Below are 20,587 nucleotides of genomic sequence, written 5' to 3'. Positions count from 1 at the left end.
CTATTTACATAGTTGCGATTATTATTTACATATTTACTGTTTTAAGAGATAATTTAATGTACATTTTGTTTTCTGAAGGATATTAATTATATTTCACTTTATACACCCTACAAGACTGCGACAAGACTGAACAATATACTGAAGAATGTCAGGTCATGAGAAGCATGACAGTTTTGTTTCTATCCCATGGAAATACTGAATCTGATGCAAAGGCAAAATAATCTAGGAAACAGAAGTATAATTTGGTTACAGTAGAAGAAATGAATGATATGAAGAGATTTGACCCAAGACAGAATAGATAAGGCATTTACAAAAAGGCAAGCATCAAATAATAAAATCAAAAAGCATGTCCATAAATATTGAATATATTCCCTGCAAATTTTGCAGAGTAGCCTTCTAAAAGATCTCCCAAATATTAAAGTTACTGTTTTAATAAAGCATACAAGTAAGTACTTTAAGTAATAACATTTAACATCTGGAATTGGAGCAATAGTATAGTGGATAGTACATTTGCCTTGCATATTGTCAACCTGTGTTCAATTTCTGGCACCAAATATCCCCTGAGCCTGCAAAAAGAGGATTCTTGGAGCCGGAGCAAGTAGTAAGCCCTGAACACACAATCCCCCCATATTGAATTTAATCACAATTATTTATATAAGTTGTTATTCATATATGTTAAAAGTATCAATATTTTGATAAAAATCAATATATCATATACACATGCAGATCAGATCAGAAGTCCACCTAACATCTGTCTTATTGCTTTATAAAATTTAAATTATCAGCAGAGATCAAAGTTTATATTTTATTCTATGGAGATATAATTTAACAATATGTACTAAGAGATAATATGTTTAGAGACCTCTCATAATATTGGGGAGCTCTTTTTGCTCTTCAATGCAATCTCTCAAATAAAATATATCCTAAAAAATAATATCAAGTTAACAAAGCATAGACTATACTGAAAAAGAAAATTGAGGATTGTTGATGAACTATTTGGTATAATGAAGGTACATTTGAAATATCTTTTTTTCCAGAAGATGTGAGGTGAGGATTTGGGTCTCAACCTGGTAGTGGTCAGAGTTACTCTAAAATCTATTCTAGGTGGTACTCAGGGAGCCACATGCACTGCAGGGATTAAACCAGGGTGAGCCACAGGCAAGGAAGTGATTTATGTCTTATTATTTCTCTCTTTTATTGTAAACAATAAAGCCCTTGCATTTAGGGCAGAGAAAAACACTGAGGTATATGACCATCTGAATGTCATCTCCCTGCTTTGATTTATAGGAAGAAAGCAGAGTAGCTGCAAGAGTTGTAAAGAATGACCACCTCATCCCATATCTTAGGATAAAGTTTACTCTTTAATTTGCATTCTCTCACATATAGAATGATTCCTGTCTTAAAGATAATGATCTCCAGTTCAAATAAGGCAGAATGATAAGGATTAACAGGTACCAGAAGAGAACTAATGTGTTACTTTAATGATTACTTTAATGGTAAATTCTTTCTATATAGAACTTAACAGTTCTAAATTTCTATAATTCTAAACCCCTGCAGTAGTACAACAATGTGATTACTTATATGTCTATGTTGACCTCTTCCTCCCAGACACCCTCAACTTTTACACTCTGAAAAATAAAGGCCTTTTCTTGTGATAATTGTCTCCATGCAATGATAGATGTTATATTATTTTAGTTAAGACAATAAACGCACATTTAACCAAATAAAAATGTGTCAGGAGAAGGAAAAGACATAAATGTAATTTAATTAAAATTTATCTAAAAAAAGTTAAATGCCAGGATATGTGCCAGGAGTTCTCATCTGCATTTCATATTTTAATTACTCATAAAAGCTTTGTAACACAATATAATTTTTGTTTTTCATGTCAAAAAATTAGAAACTCATGTAACAGAAATAAACTCAGCAAGGTCACACTGTTCCCAAAATTCAGTGTTTAGTTCTGAATTAATGTTATTAAACCCTGTAATTGAAAATTTCTAAATATCAATGCTACTGAGTATATTTATATTTAGAATTTTAAAATTAATGATCAATATTTAAAAAGATAAGACATTTATACTTTTTTAAATATCAAGTTTCTCTTAATATTAGAACAATTTACAGAATTTAGGTAGAGCTGACCCCAGTAAGGAAAAATGCCTTTTTATTGGCTTAGAGTTCATTGTTGACCTAAACTGCCTAAATATGATTTCTTGATTTAATAAGCAAATTTACATTACCCTCTTGCTCCTATTATGTTGACCTATGTTTTACAGACCATAATTTCTAAAACATTAAGATAATAAGAAATAATTTACAATTTGCTTATATAAAGAATTTAAAAACAATGAGATATCATCTCATACCACAGAAACTGATGTCACACACACACACAAACAAACACACACACACACACACGTATAACTTGTCCTAGTACTATGTGGGGAAAAAAGCTCTAATTCACAGTACATAGGAATAATAACTGTCCAGACTTTTTGGAAAACAATATGATATTCTTCAAAAAATCAGAAATTGAATTGCCATATGATCCAGCAGTACCCTCCTAGAGATACATCCTAGGAACATAAAAGCACAATGTAGAAAAGCCTTTCGCATTTCTATGTTCATTGAAGTACTCTTTACAATAGCCATAATCTGGAAGCAATCCAAGTGCCCAAGAATAGATGATTGGCTATAGAAATGGTAATACAATGGAATACTCTGCAGCTGTTAAAAATGAAGTCATAAATTTTGCTTATATATTGAATAATATGGAGAGTATTATGCTAAGTGTAATGAGTCAGCAAGGAATAGACATAGAATAATGTCACTCTGTGGAATATAAGAAAACACAATGACAGTATGATAATAATATTCAGAAACAATAGAGATGAGTGTCAGGATTAAAGTGAATAGATTCACTATCTGAAAAACACATCATTTTGCTTCTTAGAATAAAGGGTAATGTCATTTTGTCCTTGCTGTGTGATATATACCTCTTCTTCTCTCTTGAGTTTCAAAGAGATACTTCTCAGAAAGGGATTAATATCCCAATTCTCCATTTATTTTCTTTGAAAAGTAATGTCTTGTAAATTTCTTGTAAAAAGGATAAATGCTTGTAAAATCAGTGTGTAAGTTAAATTTCTGCTTGCTACTTACCAGTCATTTGAATCATGTTTTGAACACACCTAAATAATGTGGAAGGGTATTTTTCTCTGAGCCCCAGGATACCCTAAATTTATTAAGGAAACTTTTTGAATATGTTAGAAAAGACATTATTTCTTACTATGTTTTCATTTATAAATTACTGTTTCTATTACAGATTTATATTGATTACCTTATGTAAGTTAGAAACTATATGATCTATTTTATGAAATTCTGACTATTTTGATCCTATCTTTTTTAATTGTGATGGGACTTTTATAAATTGAAAGCCTCACAGACAGAATTCCTATACAGTTTTAAATGCTATTTTCATATAATTTAGTTTGGCTCATCATCAATTATTATATTATTTAAGTGTAAACTAAGAATCACATTACAATTAGTCAAATACTGTTCAGGGCATTTACAAATGGTGTGGTCTTTAACTTTCTCTTTATTAGTTTTATTTGAATATTATAACAATAATTATGTCATTTATATCTGAAAAAAATCAAATGAAAAAGTGTTATAAAATGCATATCAAAGAGCAATTATATACTAGGCTCAAATAAACTAATTCTAGAATTATAGTGTTAATTAAATTATTCCCATTATTGGCAAATTTCCACCTTATCTCAAGGGCTAGATCTCAGAGAAGAAGAAAAATCTCTAGTGTATATTTTAATTTAATTAAACTTTAAAAATCAAGATTACTTTAATAACATTCAATTCTAGGTCACTACAATGTATGAGGAGTGGAATTATAGGAAGCAACTGTTTTTTCTGGTAGGTATGATTTTCACAAATTTCTAGGAATAGGAGAAGTATACTGCTATTATCAGCAACTTAATTAAGAAATCATTTTCTTGGCAGAAATTTTTAGCAAGTCCACCTACCCCGTAACTTGCTTCTAACATAAGCTCTAAACTCTTTTCCCAGAATTCTTTATTGAACAGATTACAAAGACAAAAACAGAACAAAACAGTGGGGGAAATTATCACTGTATAAGAAAATATTCAATAAGGGTTATAGCTGTTAAGGGTATACATATAGCATATTCAAATGATATATTCGTGTCCCTTTTATGTCTTTTGAAATAGTTGGGGTGTGTAAGATCAGTGCACCACTTTGGTTTGTAATTTGGCCTGTGCAGTCTGATAACCGGCTGACAATAGTCCCATATCAGGAAAAATTCTTGAGTTGTGACTTATCAGAAACTGAGTCCTTAGCAAGTCAAGGCTCACAATGAATGAAGGAGTAGGAAAGGAAGCCTCTAAGTGTAGATAGATCAATAGCAGCAGTGTACTGGAATCTTCTCAGGCTGAGGGTGCTGTTTGGCAGCTGGCTTTGTGCGGGGATAATGACCTGCTTCTTGAGGAGCCAAGAACTAAAGGTAAAAAGGTTAAATGTGGGGTAAAGATGGTAGGGGATAAGGGAGTGAAGGACTAGAAATGAGTTTGTAGGGTGATGGGCAAGGGCAGAATACAAGATGAACATTCTACATATGCAAAACATACATTAATCATAGGATATCCTATTAAACTATTATATACACGAGGGGCTCTAGCCTCACAGTTTGGTAAATGGAGCCTGATGAATAAAAAAGTTGGCAGTAACTGCCCCCAGCCCACCACTCTTGTGCTGGATGGGGGTTGGGGAAGGCATGGGGTTCCCTTTAGATTCCTCCCCGGCATCCACCACTCTGGCGCCCTGGAGAGGCACCCATGGTTGGCCCTGGAGTCCAGGAGAAAGGAGAGGGGAGCTTGCTGGGAGCCTCTCTGGCCCTCAGCACCCCCTAAGCTAGGGAAAAGGCATTCTGCCTAGGGTCTCCCCAAAGCCCATGCCTGTGAAAGCCAGCCTCCAGAAGAGAAAAGGATTCGGTATGGAACTGGAAGCCAGAAATTGTCCTGCCTCCACCCAACTACCCTCCCGCTTGTGCTGGGTGGGGGTTGGGAAAGGCCTGGGGTCCCCTTTAGACTCCTTCCTCCCACCCAACTCTCTGGCGCTCTGGGAAAGCATCTTTATCTTATTAAATTTTACAACATTAACAATCTTAGAGAGTATGAAAAGATATTTACTCAAATGACAACAGTTGTTGTCTTAGAACTCAAAAATCTAATTCTTTTTATACTCTGTAAAGCTATAATCAAAATTAAGTAATATCATAAACTAACCATATTTGATAACTCTGAATTACCCTGATAGATTGTAGAGGATGCTATTTAAAAGTACAGGTTAATTAAAATGTATTAAAGACTTGAATACATAGCATGAAATAGCTTGGATACTTGGATACATAGCATGAAAATAGGGGGGAGGGGAGGCAGTGTGCTATCTGACATCAAAGTAAATCACACCTGCATAGCAAAATGAACTACCATAAAAAATGAAGTCATCTTACTAAATGGATAATGGGTTTTTCTGTCATACAACATGCAATAGATTAATATCCAAAATATATTTCAATATATAGAACTCAGAAACAATAAATGAAGAAACTCATTATAAATGGGAAGTATCTCTGAATAGATATCTGGGAGGAAGACATTCACATAATCAATAGAGACAGGAAAAATTGTATTAGTGAAATGCAGATCAAATTAATAATGAGGTTTCACTTCACACCTAACGTAATGGATTAAATTCAAAATATAAGAAATAAAATTTGCAGAGCATATGTAGACAAGGGTATATAGTTGAAAAAGTAAATTGGTGGAGGCATTGGGAAAATATGAATGTTTTTAAAAAATTAAAAATAGAAATGTCAATGATAGTTATTCTACTACTTGTTATTACCAAATATTAAAATACTAAGTTGAAGGGTCTATGCATACCTATGTTTATTGCAGTATTATTTACAATACAAACCTATAAATTGGACATCTTATTTTTTAAATAAATACAATGTAATATATTCACATAGTGTGATTCTAGTACATAAAAATAAAGAATAAATCCTACCATTTAGAGTAAGAGGCCATTAAATGTGTTCATGTAGAGATAGTCTATATAGAGAAACATGATTCCACTAAAAAGAAGTACATAGAGAAAACAAACAAATGAACTAAACAGAACAAAAATATTAAACTTTTGGATTATAAGACCATTTGGTAATTTCCAAATACATATATATATAGGTGGAGAAATAGTCCATTGAATAATGGGGTATAGAGTGAACTTTTTGTGTGAATTAAAGTACTATATTTAGATATTTATTAACAAATTTACATATGTAAACCACAAACTATTCTAAATTATGATGACCTTATAAAATCATCTTATCATTATTAGTTTTACGAAGATCATTCAAAGGGATGTAGACCTTGAACCACATGCGTCCTCCCAATTATTATCAAGGTATTCTCAATGGCCCCAGTGTGCTTGGCCAGAACTCTGAACTGCCACACTAATGGGTCAACTATAAAGTAACTCTGAGTCTCCTGAGAACTGCTGGCATTCCGATAAAAAACATATAGAATAAACTGAAGATGTGAAAAAATAAGTATTATTTGAAGCTGTTTCAGATATAAAAATTGCTATCTAAGGAAATGGATTCCCAATATGAAAGAAAGCACTATAATATTTTCTCTAAGCCTTACTTACCCTTTTATCTATGTGCAATTTTTTAACCCATTACTTATCATCCATTTACAATAATTGGGAATGTGGACTTCATCGACATTTTGCAAACAGTTGGCCTCAGTTAAAGTCAACACAAGTACTTTACGAGTTTAAATGGCTTTATTTTTTCCCTGATAAAATGCAGTCAAATGAGTTCAGGCAATCAATTCCCAAATATAGCTAAACTTAAAATAGTTCACTAAAACTTCAGACTCGTAAAGTAGAAATTTTTCCTATATCTAAATATATATTTAGTATTGATATACTGATCCAGAAAAATATCACTTGAATTTTTATCTTTTATATATTTAGAGAAGAATAATCACAGTGTCTCAGACCATGAAAGCAATTCTGAAATTAACATCGCTTTCAGTAAGAGAGCAAAACACTATATATATATATATATGTATATATGTATATATATGTATATATGTATGTATGTATGTATGTATGTGTATATCATACAACTGGGAAGGAGACAGAGGTAATTAATGAACTTAAAACTGTACACTGCAGTACAGTAATAAATTGGCTTCATACCTTCCATTAATTTCCTAGTTTAGCTAGTTTCTGCAGATACCTGACACTATATTATAAGTGACCACAGACCAGAAAGATAACCAAAGAGTATTTCAAGTAGCAGTTTCTGTGACAGATAAAATATTTTTAGTAAAATACATGACTAAATATAATGAACATGGCATGTATTTACTGATTTAGAAATATTCCTCCTCGGGCCCGGAGAGATAGCACAGTGGCATTTGCCTTGCAAGCAGCCGATCCAGGACCAAAGGTGGTTGGTTCAAATCCCGGTGTCCCATATGGTCCCCCGTGCCTGCCAGGAGCCATTTCTGAGCAGACAGCCAGGAGTAACCCCTGAGCATCGCCGGGTGTGGCCCAAAAACCAAAAAAAAAAAAAAAGAAATATTCCTCCTCACTAATATATTGGGAAATAGATAATTATTTTACAGTTCTAGTGAGAGTATTTCTTTAAAGATGTCCTTAGAACTATGGTAACTATCATGATATTCAGCATAGAGTAAAAATAAATCAAATATATTTTGGATACATTTCAGACTGATTAATTATATTGAAAGTATTATGTAATCATTAAAATTAAATAACAAACAGTTTCTACTTTGTAGAACTGGTAGTTTATGTATATATTCTAGAAGCCAGTAAAAAATATTCTACAAATATTTTTGGGCCTGCTATTATAATAAAGTTTAAAAATTCCCAGTAATTGAGTATATCCCAAGATAGCAGTTCCAAAGCATATGATAATAGCTGATTCTTCTATGCTTTCCAATAAAGAAATTTTAACTCCTATTTTTTTTATTTTGATCATAGTGGCTTACATATTGTTGACAATGATATTTTAGGTACATATTTACATAAAATCAGGGGGGATTCCCATCACCAAATTGTCCTCCCTACACCTCCGTTTTTGTCCTACCACCCATATCCTGTTCCCTCACCCCCAGGGTAGCTAGGATATGTGGTCTCCTCTGTATCTAGCCTACTGCATAGTAGTCTTGCACCTGTTTGGTCCTGGTGTCTCCCTTGTTTCCCCCTCTAATTGGGGGGGCAGGACTAGCTAGTTCAAGTTACATGGTTTTGTTTGAAGGAGAGAAAAGTAATAAACTGGGGTAAAAGTCTAATACGCCGAAAATAATCGGAATTCTTCCAGAGGCTCTCAACATCGGTTTGAGAAATGAAGGAGAGAAAAAAGGTGAAACATTCCACCAGTACAAAAAGAAGTGTCAAATATCCTGTGAGGACTCCAACAATAAACACAAGCACCAAAAAAAAAAACCCACAAAAACAAACACAAAACAAAACAAGACAAGCAAACAAACAAACAAAAAAATGCCATGGTCTTGATATAGGAAACATGGCATAGCATACAAAGGAAGAACAGAAAGGAAGAGAAAGAATAAGTATAACTGGGGACAACTTCAATTATCACACCCAGAGAAATTGACCAAAAATAGATAGGTAAATAAAAATAATAATAATAAATGAAAATAAAATAATATATATATAAAAAAATAAATAATGTTTTGTGCTTTTTGTTTTTTTTTCCCTCCTGCCCAGGCACAGTAAATATTGGGGTCATTCGAAAAGGAATTCACTTGGCCTAAGAGATATGGGTTTTCTCCGCCCTTGGAGTGTATTGTCATGGGATCAACTATAGACTCTGTTCAGGATCATTTACTCTCCCGGTGGTGCTTTTGTGGTGTTTGTAAGACCTCTGCTCTGTCCTGGGTGATACTATCAGGCCTCTGTGTCTAGGGATCTCAGTATCTGCACAGATCCTGCGGTGGGAGTTATGATGAAGTCAGTCTTTGTGGTTCTAGGAGTTCTGTTCCATCAGTGTCATTTTAATTCATCTTCTGTGGTTGGTGATCTTGGTCTTTGCACTGAAGCTAGGATGGTACCTAGGACAGTGTCTTTCTTTGTGCTTCCAGAAGCCCCATTCCGTTACAATGGTCTCTGCCAGACCTTTGAAACTGGGGATCATGTTCATTGTGCAGATCGTAGTTCAAACCCTAGGTTAGGGCTTTTTTATTGGTCCCAGGCTGTATACAGTCTGGTCATGGTTCTAGCAGCAGTCATCTGTAACTCGCAATCTTGGTTTTTGGGCCTTCCAAAGGGTGACAAGTCTTCTGATTTTGTCTTGTCGTTAGCTAGAAAGGTAGGATAACCTTCACTTAGGTCAAGTTGTTCCCATTTTCTTCGTTGTCAGGATGTCATATTAGAGTTGGCATTTGTTGGTGACCTCGCAGTATTGCGGCTGTCCCGGATGGGATTTGTTTCCTGTAGCAGTTGTGAAGAACTGTGCCATTCCTGTGTCTGGGATCCAGGGTTCAAGGCTGGATTGATGGTATCTAAACACCTGAGGTCTAAGTTAATTCCACATGACATATTTTCAAGGTAGGAGATATCCCTCTATTGTAAACAACTATGAGTTCCTATCTCTAATAGATATGAGCTCTCTTTTTTTAATATATATCTATATATCTATCTATCTATCTATCTATAGGTATATAGATAGATAGATAGATAGATAGATAGATAGATAGATAGATAGATAGATAGATAGATAGATGTAAGAATTCCCCTTTATTTTAGTGTGCCTTTGCAGGGGGAAATGGTGCTACCTTATATTGTTGGTGCATTTGGGGGTGGTCAAAAGGGGAAAACAGAAACAGGTTACATACCCAAAAAAAGATGAAAAAATAATAAATAGAAAAAAAAATAGGTAACAAAAATGTATGTGCTTACATATGTATATGTAGGCCAGATTTTTTTTTTAAATGAGGTAGCAAAGTATTTAAAGGGCCAAAGTGATGCATATGACTATCTTACATTTGGGGAAAAGCAGGTAAAGAGGTGGTGTGATACAGTTCTTATGCTTATGTTGGAAATACAGGTTTTCCCATTGTCTTTTGGGTTTTTCTTGTGGTGTGTGGGTCCCCAGGCGTCTTTCCATCCCATCCCCAGATCTTCTTCAGAGTGGCAAAAGATTTGCGGCAGAGAGGTCGTGGAAGGGTTCTTGCATTGAGGATACTTTTAGACCTAAGTCTGGTTTCAGGTAACAGTCCACGTTAGGGGGAGTTGGTGGGGAGGGCAGCACAGCATGGATCCACAGGGGAGTTGGCTGCCTTTTCTTGCAGGAGACGAGGTGTGGGTTTGACTGGGTGTCCTCTCGACTGGGTGCTGGGTAGTGGATCATTGGGGTAGGAGGTCAATCTTGATGCCTAATAGATTAAGGACTGAGGGTGGAGAGTTTTAATATGGCGGGAGGTCTGTATGGGATTGAGGGGTGAAGGGATAGTTGGATTTCCAAAGGGGGAAAAGGGGAAGGTATATGGAAGGGGTAGGAAGGGAGAAAAGAGAAAATACTTTAGAAAGAAAGGGAGAAGAGAAAAGGAAAAAAGTAAAGAGAAGAGTAGAAAAGAGAGAGAAAAAGAAAAAAAAAGAAGATAAAAAATAAAAAAGGAAGTAGTGAGAAGAGAGGAGAGAATAGCAGGGGAATGCTAGTTTGCTTGAATGTGTTCACAGAATAGAGCCTGTAGTTTAAGTCTGTACGTCTCAGTTACTGCTTCAGTGGTCTGACTGGTCACGTGCTTCAGTTCCTAAAAGAAGGTGTAACCTAGAGATAAAGTGTATGTTAAAGAGTTTTCTCGGGGCCATCTCATAGTGCAAGCTAGGTATGGTATCTCGTGTGGTATCCCGCGCTGCCATCTTAGTTTATCCGCCATTTGTATTCAAGGATGCCTGTGGATATAAAAGCTGAGAGGTTATTTTAAATATTATAAGATAAAGACATTAAAACGTAGTGTTATGGGATGATTCCATTGCAGACAGTGATTTCCCGTGGTGCTCTTTACCTGTGTTTCTGAATACTATCTCTAAGTGATTATTGTGGGCCTTTGTCGTGGAAGGTTGATTACATACCTGATCTCTCTACGGTGCAGTTTTTGGTGTTGCTGCTTTCTTTGTGGAATAATGTGTAGTCAAGAGTTTGCATTGTTCCTTTTTCAAGTACTTTGGGGACTGCTCCTGAGTATATGTTGACTATTGCAGTATTTAGAGTTTCTACCCTGTTAAACCGTGTTATTTGATTGTTGAGTATCAGTTGTGTATAAGATGTGTGTTCTGGGTGCTTCAGAATAGTGCTACCATTCTGTGTTTCTCTTTTGTCTTCTGACTTACTTTGTTTAATATAATATGATCTAGGTCCATCCATGTTGCTGCAAAGTCTGTGATTGTATCATTTCTGACTGCCATGTAATATTCCATTGTGTATATATACCACATTTTAATGATCCATTCATCTGTTGTTGGACATCGAGGTTGGTTCCAAGACTTGGCTATTACACTGAGTGCTGCGCTAAATAGTGGGGTGCACATATATTTTGGAATGAATGTCCTTCCCACTTGGGGGTATATACCTAGGAGAGCAATTGCTGGGTCAAATGGCAGCTCAATTCTGAGTTCTTTGAGTACTCTCCAGACTGTTCTCCATAGGTGTTGGACAAGGGGGCATTCCCACCAGCAGTGTATGAGAGTTCCTTTCATACCACATCCCCGCCAACAGAGATTGTTCCCATTATTTTTAATGTGAGCCATCCTCACTGGTGTCAGGTGGTATCTCATTGTTGTCTTGATTTGGATCTCTCTGATGATGAGTGAAGGTGAGCATGTTTTCATGTGTTTGTTGGCCATCCTTTTGTCTTCCTCAGAGAAGTGTCTATTCATTTCATCTCCCCATTTTTTATGGCTTTATTTGGTTTTGAGGGCTCAGCTTTCTGAGTGCTTTGTATGTTCTAGATATCAGCCCTTTATCTGATATGTCGAGTGAAAAGATTTTTTTCCCATTCTGTTAACTGTCTTCTTGCGTTAAGTAGGGTTTCTTTCGCCATGCAGAAGCTTTTTAGTTTGATGTAGTCCCATTTGTTTATGTTTGTTGCTAAAGTTCTTGCCAATGGTGCTCCATTCTCAAAGACCTTTTTGATATATAGGTCTTCGAGTGTTCTGCCTATTTTATTCTCAATAAACTTTATAGATTCGGGTCTGATTTCAAGGTCTTTGATCCATTTTGAGTTGACTTTTGTATAAGGGGTGAGGTATGGGTTGATCTTCACTTTTGTACATGTGGTTTTCCAGTTGTACCAACACCATTTGTTGAATAGACTTTCTTTGTTCCATTTCAGGTTCTTGCCTCTTTTATCGAATATTAGTTGGCTGTATATCTGGGGGTTTATGTCAGGGAATTCTGTTCTGACCCACTGGTCTGAGATCCTGTCTCTGTTCCAGTACCATGCTGTTTTGATTACTATGGCTTTATAGTATTGTTTCAAGTTAGGTAAGGAGATGCCACCCAGCTTCTTGTTTTTCAGTATTTGTTTGGCTATCCTGGGTCTTTTGTGGTTCCAGATGAATTTTGTGATTGATTGTTCTATTTCTTTAAAGAATGGTGTCTGGATTTGGATAGGGACTGCATTAAATCAATATAGAATTTTGGGTAGGATAGTCATTTTGACTATGTTAATTCTACCTATCCATGAGCATGGGGTGTTCTTCCATTTCTTTAGATCTTCTTCAGTTTCTTTCTGAAGTGTTTTGAAGTTTTCCTGGTATAGGTCTTTCACTTCCCTTGAAAGGTTGATTCCTAGGTACCTGATATTTTTTGATACTATTTTAAATGGAATTGTATTTTTAATCTCTCTCTCCTCGACTTCGTGATTTGTATATAGAAACGCTACTGTCTTTTGTGTGTTGACTTTGTATCCAGCCACTTTGCTGTATTGGTTAATTGTTTCTAGGAGTTTTACTGTGGACTGTTTAGGGTTTTCAATGTAAATCATCATATCGTCTGCAAATAGAGATAGTTTGTGTTCCTCTTTCCCAATTTGGATTCCTTTGATTCCCTTCTCTTGTCGGATTGCTATTGCTAGGACTTCTAAGGTTATATTGAATAAGAGTGGAGAGAGTGGACAGCCTTGCCTAGTTCCTGACCTTAGTGGGAATGCTTCTAGTTTCTCACCATTAAGTATAATGTTGGCTGTTGGCTTTTCATAGATAGCTGTAACTATCTTGAGGAAGGTTCCTTCTAAGCCTTTTTTACTGAGTGTCTTTAACATGAAAGGGTGTTGGATTTTGTCAAATGCCTTCTCTGCATCGATTGATACGATCATGTGGTTTTTATCTTTCTTGTTGTTGATGTGATGTATAATGTTGATTGATTTGCGTATGTTGAACCAACCTTGCATTCCTGGTATAAATCCCACCTGGTCATGATGTATTATCTTTTTGATAAAGTGCTGGATTCGGTTTGCTAAGATTTTGTTGAGTATCTTTGCGTCTATGTTCATTAGTGAGATTAGTCTGTAGTTTTCTTTCTTGGTGATGTCTTTGCCATCTTTGGGAATGAGTGTGATATTTGCCTCATAGAAGGAGTTAGGGAGGATTCCTGTTTTTTCTATGGTGTGGAAGAGCCTATGGAAAAGTGGTAGTAAGTCTTCTTGGAAAGCTTGATAGAATTCACCTGTAAATCCATCTGGACCTGGGCTTTTGTTCTTAGGGAGTTTTTTAATTACATCTTCAATTTCCTCTGAGGTGATTGGTCTATTTAGGCTTTCTAGATCTTCCGTTTCCAGTCTTGGAAGAGGGTTTTTTTCCAAGAATCTGTCGATTTCTTCTGGGTTCTCTAACCTAGTGGAGTATAGTTGTTCATAATATGATCTCATGATATGTTGTATTTCTTGGGGTTCTGTTGTAATCTCTCCCCTTTCATTAGTGATCCTATTGATTTGGGTGTTTTCCCTCTTTTTTTTGGTGAGTTTTGCCAGTGGTTTGTCTATCTTATTTATTTTTTCAAAAAACCAACTTCTGGTCTCATTGATTTTTTGTATTGTTTTCTTGGTTTCGATGTTGTTTATTTCTGCTCTGGTTTTTATTATTTCTTGCCATCTGGATGTGGTTGGATTTCTCTGTTGCTGTTGTTCCAATTCTTTGAGGTGGTCTTTTAAGCTGTTGGTTTTGTTATTTTCCTGTTTCTTGACATAGGCCTGTATTGCTATGAGTTTCCCCCTAATTACTGCTTTTGCTGTGTCCCACAGATTTTGACATGTTGTCTCTTCGTTGTCATTTGTCTCAAGGAATCTTTTTATTTCTTCCTTGAGTTGTTCTTTGATCCAGCTGTTGTTGAGCAGCATGTTGTTTAATCTCCAGGTATTAGTTTTTCTCCATTGCTTCTTCTTGATGTCAATTTTGACCTCTGTTGCATAGGGATCTGAAAGGGTACTTCTAATGATCCTTACCTTTGTGGTCTTATATAGGTTGGCTTTGTATCCTAAGACATGGTTTATTCTGGAGAAGGTTCCATGTGGACTTGAGAAGAATGTGTATTCTGCTTTCTGGGGATGTAGGGCTCTATATAAGACTATTAGCCACAAATCTTCTAATTTTTCATTTAGAGCTCTTATTTCTTTGCTATTTTTCTGTTTGGTGGATCTGTCCCGTGGTGATAGTGGAGTATTGATGTCCCCTACTACTATCACATTTCCCTTCATGTGTTTCTCCAGGTTTACGAGCAGTTGCCTCACATATGTTGCTGACTCTACATTAGGTGCATAGATATTGACCAGGGTTAGTGTTTCTTGATCTAATGTTCCCCTGATCAGTAAGTAGTGGCCCTCTTTATCTCTGATCACTTTCTTGATGTTGAATGCAATTTGGTCTGATATAAGAATGGCTGTCCCTGCTCTTTTTTGTTTTCCATTGGCCTGAATAATTACTTTCCATCCTTTTATTCTAAGCCTGTGCTTATCCTGTAGTTGTAGGTGTGTTTCTTGCAGACAGCAGAAGTCTGGTTTATTTTTCCTAATCCAGTTCTCTACTATGTGTCTTTTAATTGGGGAGTTTAGTCCATTAACATTAGGGAGATTATTGAGAGAGATGACTGTTGTGCAGTTGTGTTGTGTAGGGTGGTTTTTGTTACAATCGGGGGTTTGGATTGTGTAATTCATCTCTGAGCAGGTCATTTAGGATTGGTTTAGTTTGCACAAATAGTTCAAGCTCGTTCTTGTTTGAGAATGTTTTTAGTCTATCCTCCCATATGAATGATAATTTTGCTGGGTATTGGACCCTAGGTTGGAAGTTTCTTTCATTCAGTCGTTTAAATATGTCATTCCACTGTCGTCTTGCTTGGATTATTTTGAATGGGAGATCTGGTTTGATTCTTATGTCCCTACCTTTGTACTTGAGATTTTTTTCTCTCTTATTGCTTTAAGGAGTTCCTCTTTCTCTTTATTTTTTGCCATTTGGATTACTATATGTCTTGGAGTTGTTTTATTAGGGTCTATTTTATTAGGGACTCTTTTCACTTCCTGGATTGGCATTGAGGTTTCTTTCCAGAGGGAGGGGAAGTTCTCTGCTATTATCTCTCTGACTACTTGTTCTTCCCCTTTCCCTATTTCCTCCCCTTCTGGTATACCCACAATTCTTAGATTGTTTCTTTTGTCCTTGTTCATTAGATACTGGACTTTTCCTTCCAGTGCTTTGCCTTTTATTTCTTTGTTGGTTTCTTGATCATTTTTTGTTTGCAGTTTTCCTTCGAGTTCTTCAATGTGTCTCTCCAACTCTGTGTTTCTGCTTGTAAGGCTTGTTACTTTGTCTTTTAATTCCTTCATTTCTTTTTGTATGGACTCTCTCATGTTCTTTAACATTTCTTCTTCAATTTTGCTGATTCGTTCATCCATAGATTTCTTATACTCTGTAGCTAAGGTTTCTTTCATTTGTTTTATTAATTCTTGCATTTCCTTCCTCATTGCTGCTTTTAGGTCACCTTCCCATGGATCTGTGTGTTTTGGCGGACTTGGAAACTTGATAGGGTCTGTCTCTGTATTTTCAGATGTTAGGGTTCTCTTTGATTTACCCATATTTCTTTGCGTCTATTGGTATGCTTTGGAGTACACCCACGTGGAATGGTCCCGGGGGAATGCACTCTTTCTGGGCACTGGTGCAGGGGGGGGAGGTTGTGGATGCGGGGATCCCTATGCCCCAGGTGGAGTGGCCTCTGGGTGCTGCACTCACTTTAGGGAGAGGCACGCGGACTGTGGGGCACAGAGGTCTCTGAATGCCCACCTTTTTTTTTTCTTCTCAATTTTATGGGTTCTTGATTATTTAAGAAATTTTAGTGTTAGGCCTGAACTGGCTATACCTATAAGTTGTGTTAAGCTGCGTCTTTGGACGGTGTCTCCCTAGCTGGGGAGAGCTTCAGGAAATCGCCAGGGGCGAGGCCAGGCTGCTCGCGCGGGCAGCGTGTTTGGGCGGGGTCTCCCTACCTGAGAAATACTAAAGGAAGTCACCAGGGGCAGAGCCAAACTGCTCGCGCGGGCTGCGTCTTTGGACGGTGTCTCCCTAGCTGGGGAGAGCTTCAGGAAATCGCCGGGGGCGGGGCCAGGCTGCTCGCTTTAACTCCTATTTTATCTGCAGGTTGTGAATAAAACAATTTCAAATCTATGAATACTGTTCTGCCATTTACTGAGAGTAAATGAAGTCTGTATCGTTATTTTCAATCTACCAATTTTCTTCTAACATAAGGAAAGCATTATTCCCTAATAACTTTCATATATATGTATTTATGTTTAATGTATACAAAATTATGAAGGCATCAAGCTTTGAGTCAAGCAATATTTCACAACTGTGTTAACTGAATTATTATCTAGTTAATTCAATAAATACTACAGAGTTAAAATATGCATGCTGAAAATATATTCTGTATAATTTTCAATAAAACCTAGTGGACCATGGGATACTGGATCAAAGATATAAAATCTACAATTCAAGTTATTTTAGTAATTTGCTACTGGAATACTATTGAGTACTATAGAGAGAATGTGTGGCCTTCTGTGATTATCCATCAAGAGTTGACATACTTACATGCACCAATAATAGTCTAGTAGAATCATTAAAAACTCATTTTAGAGAGAGTACTGGAAATAAAGAGTAGGGTTAGAGGGCTCAAGAAATGAGCATTATAGATCTAACTCTTAATCACCTTATTCAGCTATATCAATAACCCTCCAGTTTATTATATATCTATTTGTGGTATGTGCAAAAACAACTCCAAAAACAAAACGTTCAGGCTTGTGAACAGAGATGTGAATAAGAGATAGAACACCAGTTCTGAAAGCATGATCAGTCAGGTTTAATACCTGGAAACCATCCACAACACTAAGTGATATCCTGATTAAATTGTTATTGTGATTTCCTATGCTAAAACATATATGTTATTTTGGGTCCATAGTATCAAAGTGTGTGTGTTTGACCCTGGTCACTCAAACAGAAACTCTATAATGGAAAGGGAAAGATAGGAAGTATCTCAAACTTATTTTACATATATTAATTTATGTGCAAATTACCTCAAAGGAAATGATGGTTTTATATAATTTTTCTAGGGATTATTCTTGAAAGACAAGCATTATGCATGAACTTATATTAAAGAAACATTAGCTTGTCCTTATATAGTTCATAGCATGAGTGATTAATTAATGATTTAGCTAATTAGTTCTTTAAACAATAGACGTATAGTAAAGTGGTGGTGTACAAAATTAACATGCATGTCTAAGGCTTTTTATACACAAATAGTGAATATATATTTATATGTAAGATAGTATTAAATAATACTAATATTATTTAATATTTATAATATATAGTATTTATTAGATTATTATTGATGCATTATCAATATTATATTAATTACATATTTATTATAATAAAATAATATATATAGAGGGAGACAGAGGACAAAAGTTAATTCTCAAAGACAGTATGGGAGAGAGACAGATAAATCAGGGTCATTGGAATTTGAAAACGTTCATGGATGAAGGTTGAGGTACTTTGTAAGAATAAAAACTCAATTATGAACTTTTTTTTGGGTTTTGGGCAATACCTGGTGACACTCAGGGGTTACTCTTAGTTATGCATTCAGAAATCGCTCCTAGCTTGGGGAACAATATAGGACACCAGAGATCTCACTGAGGTCCATCCTGAATCAGCCGTTTGCAAGGCAAACACCCTACCGCTGCACTATCGCTTCAGCTCCCAATTATGCCCAAATTTGTAATCACAATATTTAAATTTAAACATAAGAAAAAGAGCCAATATTTTGTCTTTAATATGCTATTGATATTCCTTGTTGAACAAATCAAATACCACCTGGTTACATGTAGATGATATGAAAACACTTATTTATTTTATCATGTAAAAATTTGAGGTTCCACTGGTGAAGGGGGGTGTACATTTTATGACTGAAATCCAGCTATAAACATGTTTGTAACCATGGTTCTTAAATAAAGATATTAATAAAAAATAAAATAAAATACTCAAAAATATATAAAAACATGAGTCCTCTTTTCTCACTTCATTTTTCTCCACATACTTTTCTTCCTCTTAATCTCTCTCACCTCAGGTAATGCTACTGTCAAGTATGCACAGAATACTTGGCCCATGAGCAAGAGAATAATCTCCAATTCTGATCCCAATTCTGATCCCAGTAATACTTCATCTATTACCAAAATATTTAATATCTGATAAAGTATTGGAACAGCCTGTTGAAAATATTAATGTTCCAGTTTTGAGGTAATATCCTAAACATGATTGTGGTGCCAAAGAGCTACGTGCTTTAAATTTAGTAAAGCACTGTTATAAAAAAAAAGACATGTGGAAATATGAACATATGCACTGTTCATGAATTGGAAGGATTTATATCATTATAAAGGAAATAGCAACAAAAATATTGTACAGATTTAATGCAATCTTTATAAGGATAACCTTGATATTTTATTTTATTAAAATCATTGTAATTGATAAAGTTTTTCATAATTGGGTTTCAGAATACAATGAATCAGGCCTAATTTCAACATTACTGTTAACCTTTTACACCGTGTTCCTAGAGTATATCCCAACCACCACCCTGTGCCCCCCAGGCTGCCTGTATAACAGACCCCTTTAAAGATTATATTGTTATAATTTGGGTTTATTGATTCTACTGTTGTTGACTTTAGCTTGTATAATTATTTCTGTCCTTTATTTGTAATTTCCTTTAATGTACCTAAGACCTGACCCTTTCATATTTGTGTTTCTCCTCCTCAATTTACTTTTTTTTCCCCTTAACTTGGCTATACTCTGGGGCCAAGGACATTGGAGAAAATTACCATTTAGACCATTTTATTTCTTTATACAATTATTTGAAATACTACATATAGCTGTCATTAATCTGTATTTATATTTTCAGAATGATATCACCTATGACAATTTTTAAAGAAATAGATAAAATACTATTGAAATTCATATGGAAAAATAAATCTCCATGAATATCTAAAACAGTGCTTGGGAAAAAGAAGATGGAAGGCATCAGGTTCTCCATCAGTCTGTAATATAAAGCTGTAGTCCTTAAATTAACATAATACAGGAATAGAAACAGGCACTAGGTCAATGGAAGATACTTTAATGTTCTGAGAATGAACCTTACATATATGAGCAATAGATCTTTGATAAAGGAGCAAGACATATAAAGTGAAGCAGGTTCTGTTGAGAAACTGGACAGGTACATTCAAAAAAGTGAATTCAGTTCTCTCTTAAATGTCATGCACTTACATCAAACAAATGGATTAAAAACTTAATATCAAAACCAAACCATTAGGCACTTAGGGTAAAATGTAGGCAGAACATTCCATGACATTGAAGTTAAAGGCATCTTCAAGAATGAAACACCATGTGCCAGGTAAGATGGAAGAAAATATAAACAAATGAGTCTATGTTAAACTAAAAAGCTAGTCATCTCAAAAGAAATGGTTATTAGGACACAAAGATGGCCCATAACAACAGTAGGAACTGTTTACCCAATAAGGCACTTATAAAGTATAGCAAGAAAAATAGTCTATGGGCTGAAGCTATTGCTTAATGGGTAGAGCATTTGCCTTCCATGCTCAAAACCCAGATTCAAACACCCGCATCCCATATGATCCCCATAGTTTACCAGGAGTATCTCCTGAGCACTGAGCTAGGAGTAATTCTGAGCACTGTGGATGTGGATCCCTCAATAAAGAAAAGAAACGAAAGAAATAAAAAAATTGATAATCCTATCTAGAAATGGGAGAAGAAATCAACAAATGTTTCCCTGAAGAACTACAGGTGGCCAAAAGGCACAAGTAATTATGCTCAATATCAATCATCAGGTACATGCAAATAAAAGCAACAGTGATATATCACCTCACATCACAGAGACTGGTACACAACACAAAGC

Source organism: Suncus etruscus, chromosome 1 (assembly GCF_024139225.1).
Source record: "Suncus etruscus isolate mSunEtr1 chromosome 1, mSunEtr1.pri.cur, whole genome shotgun sequence".
In the NCBI taxonomy this organism is placed as follows: Eukaryota; Metazoa; Chordata; class Mammalia; order Eulipotyphla; family Soricidae; genus Suncus; species Suncus etruscus.
This window is presented reverse-complemented; position numbering follows the sequence as displayed.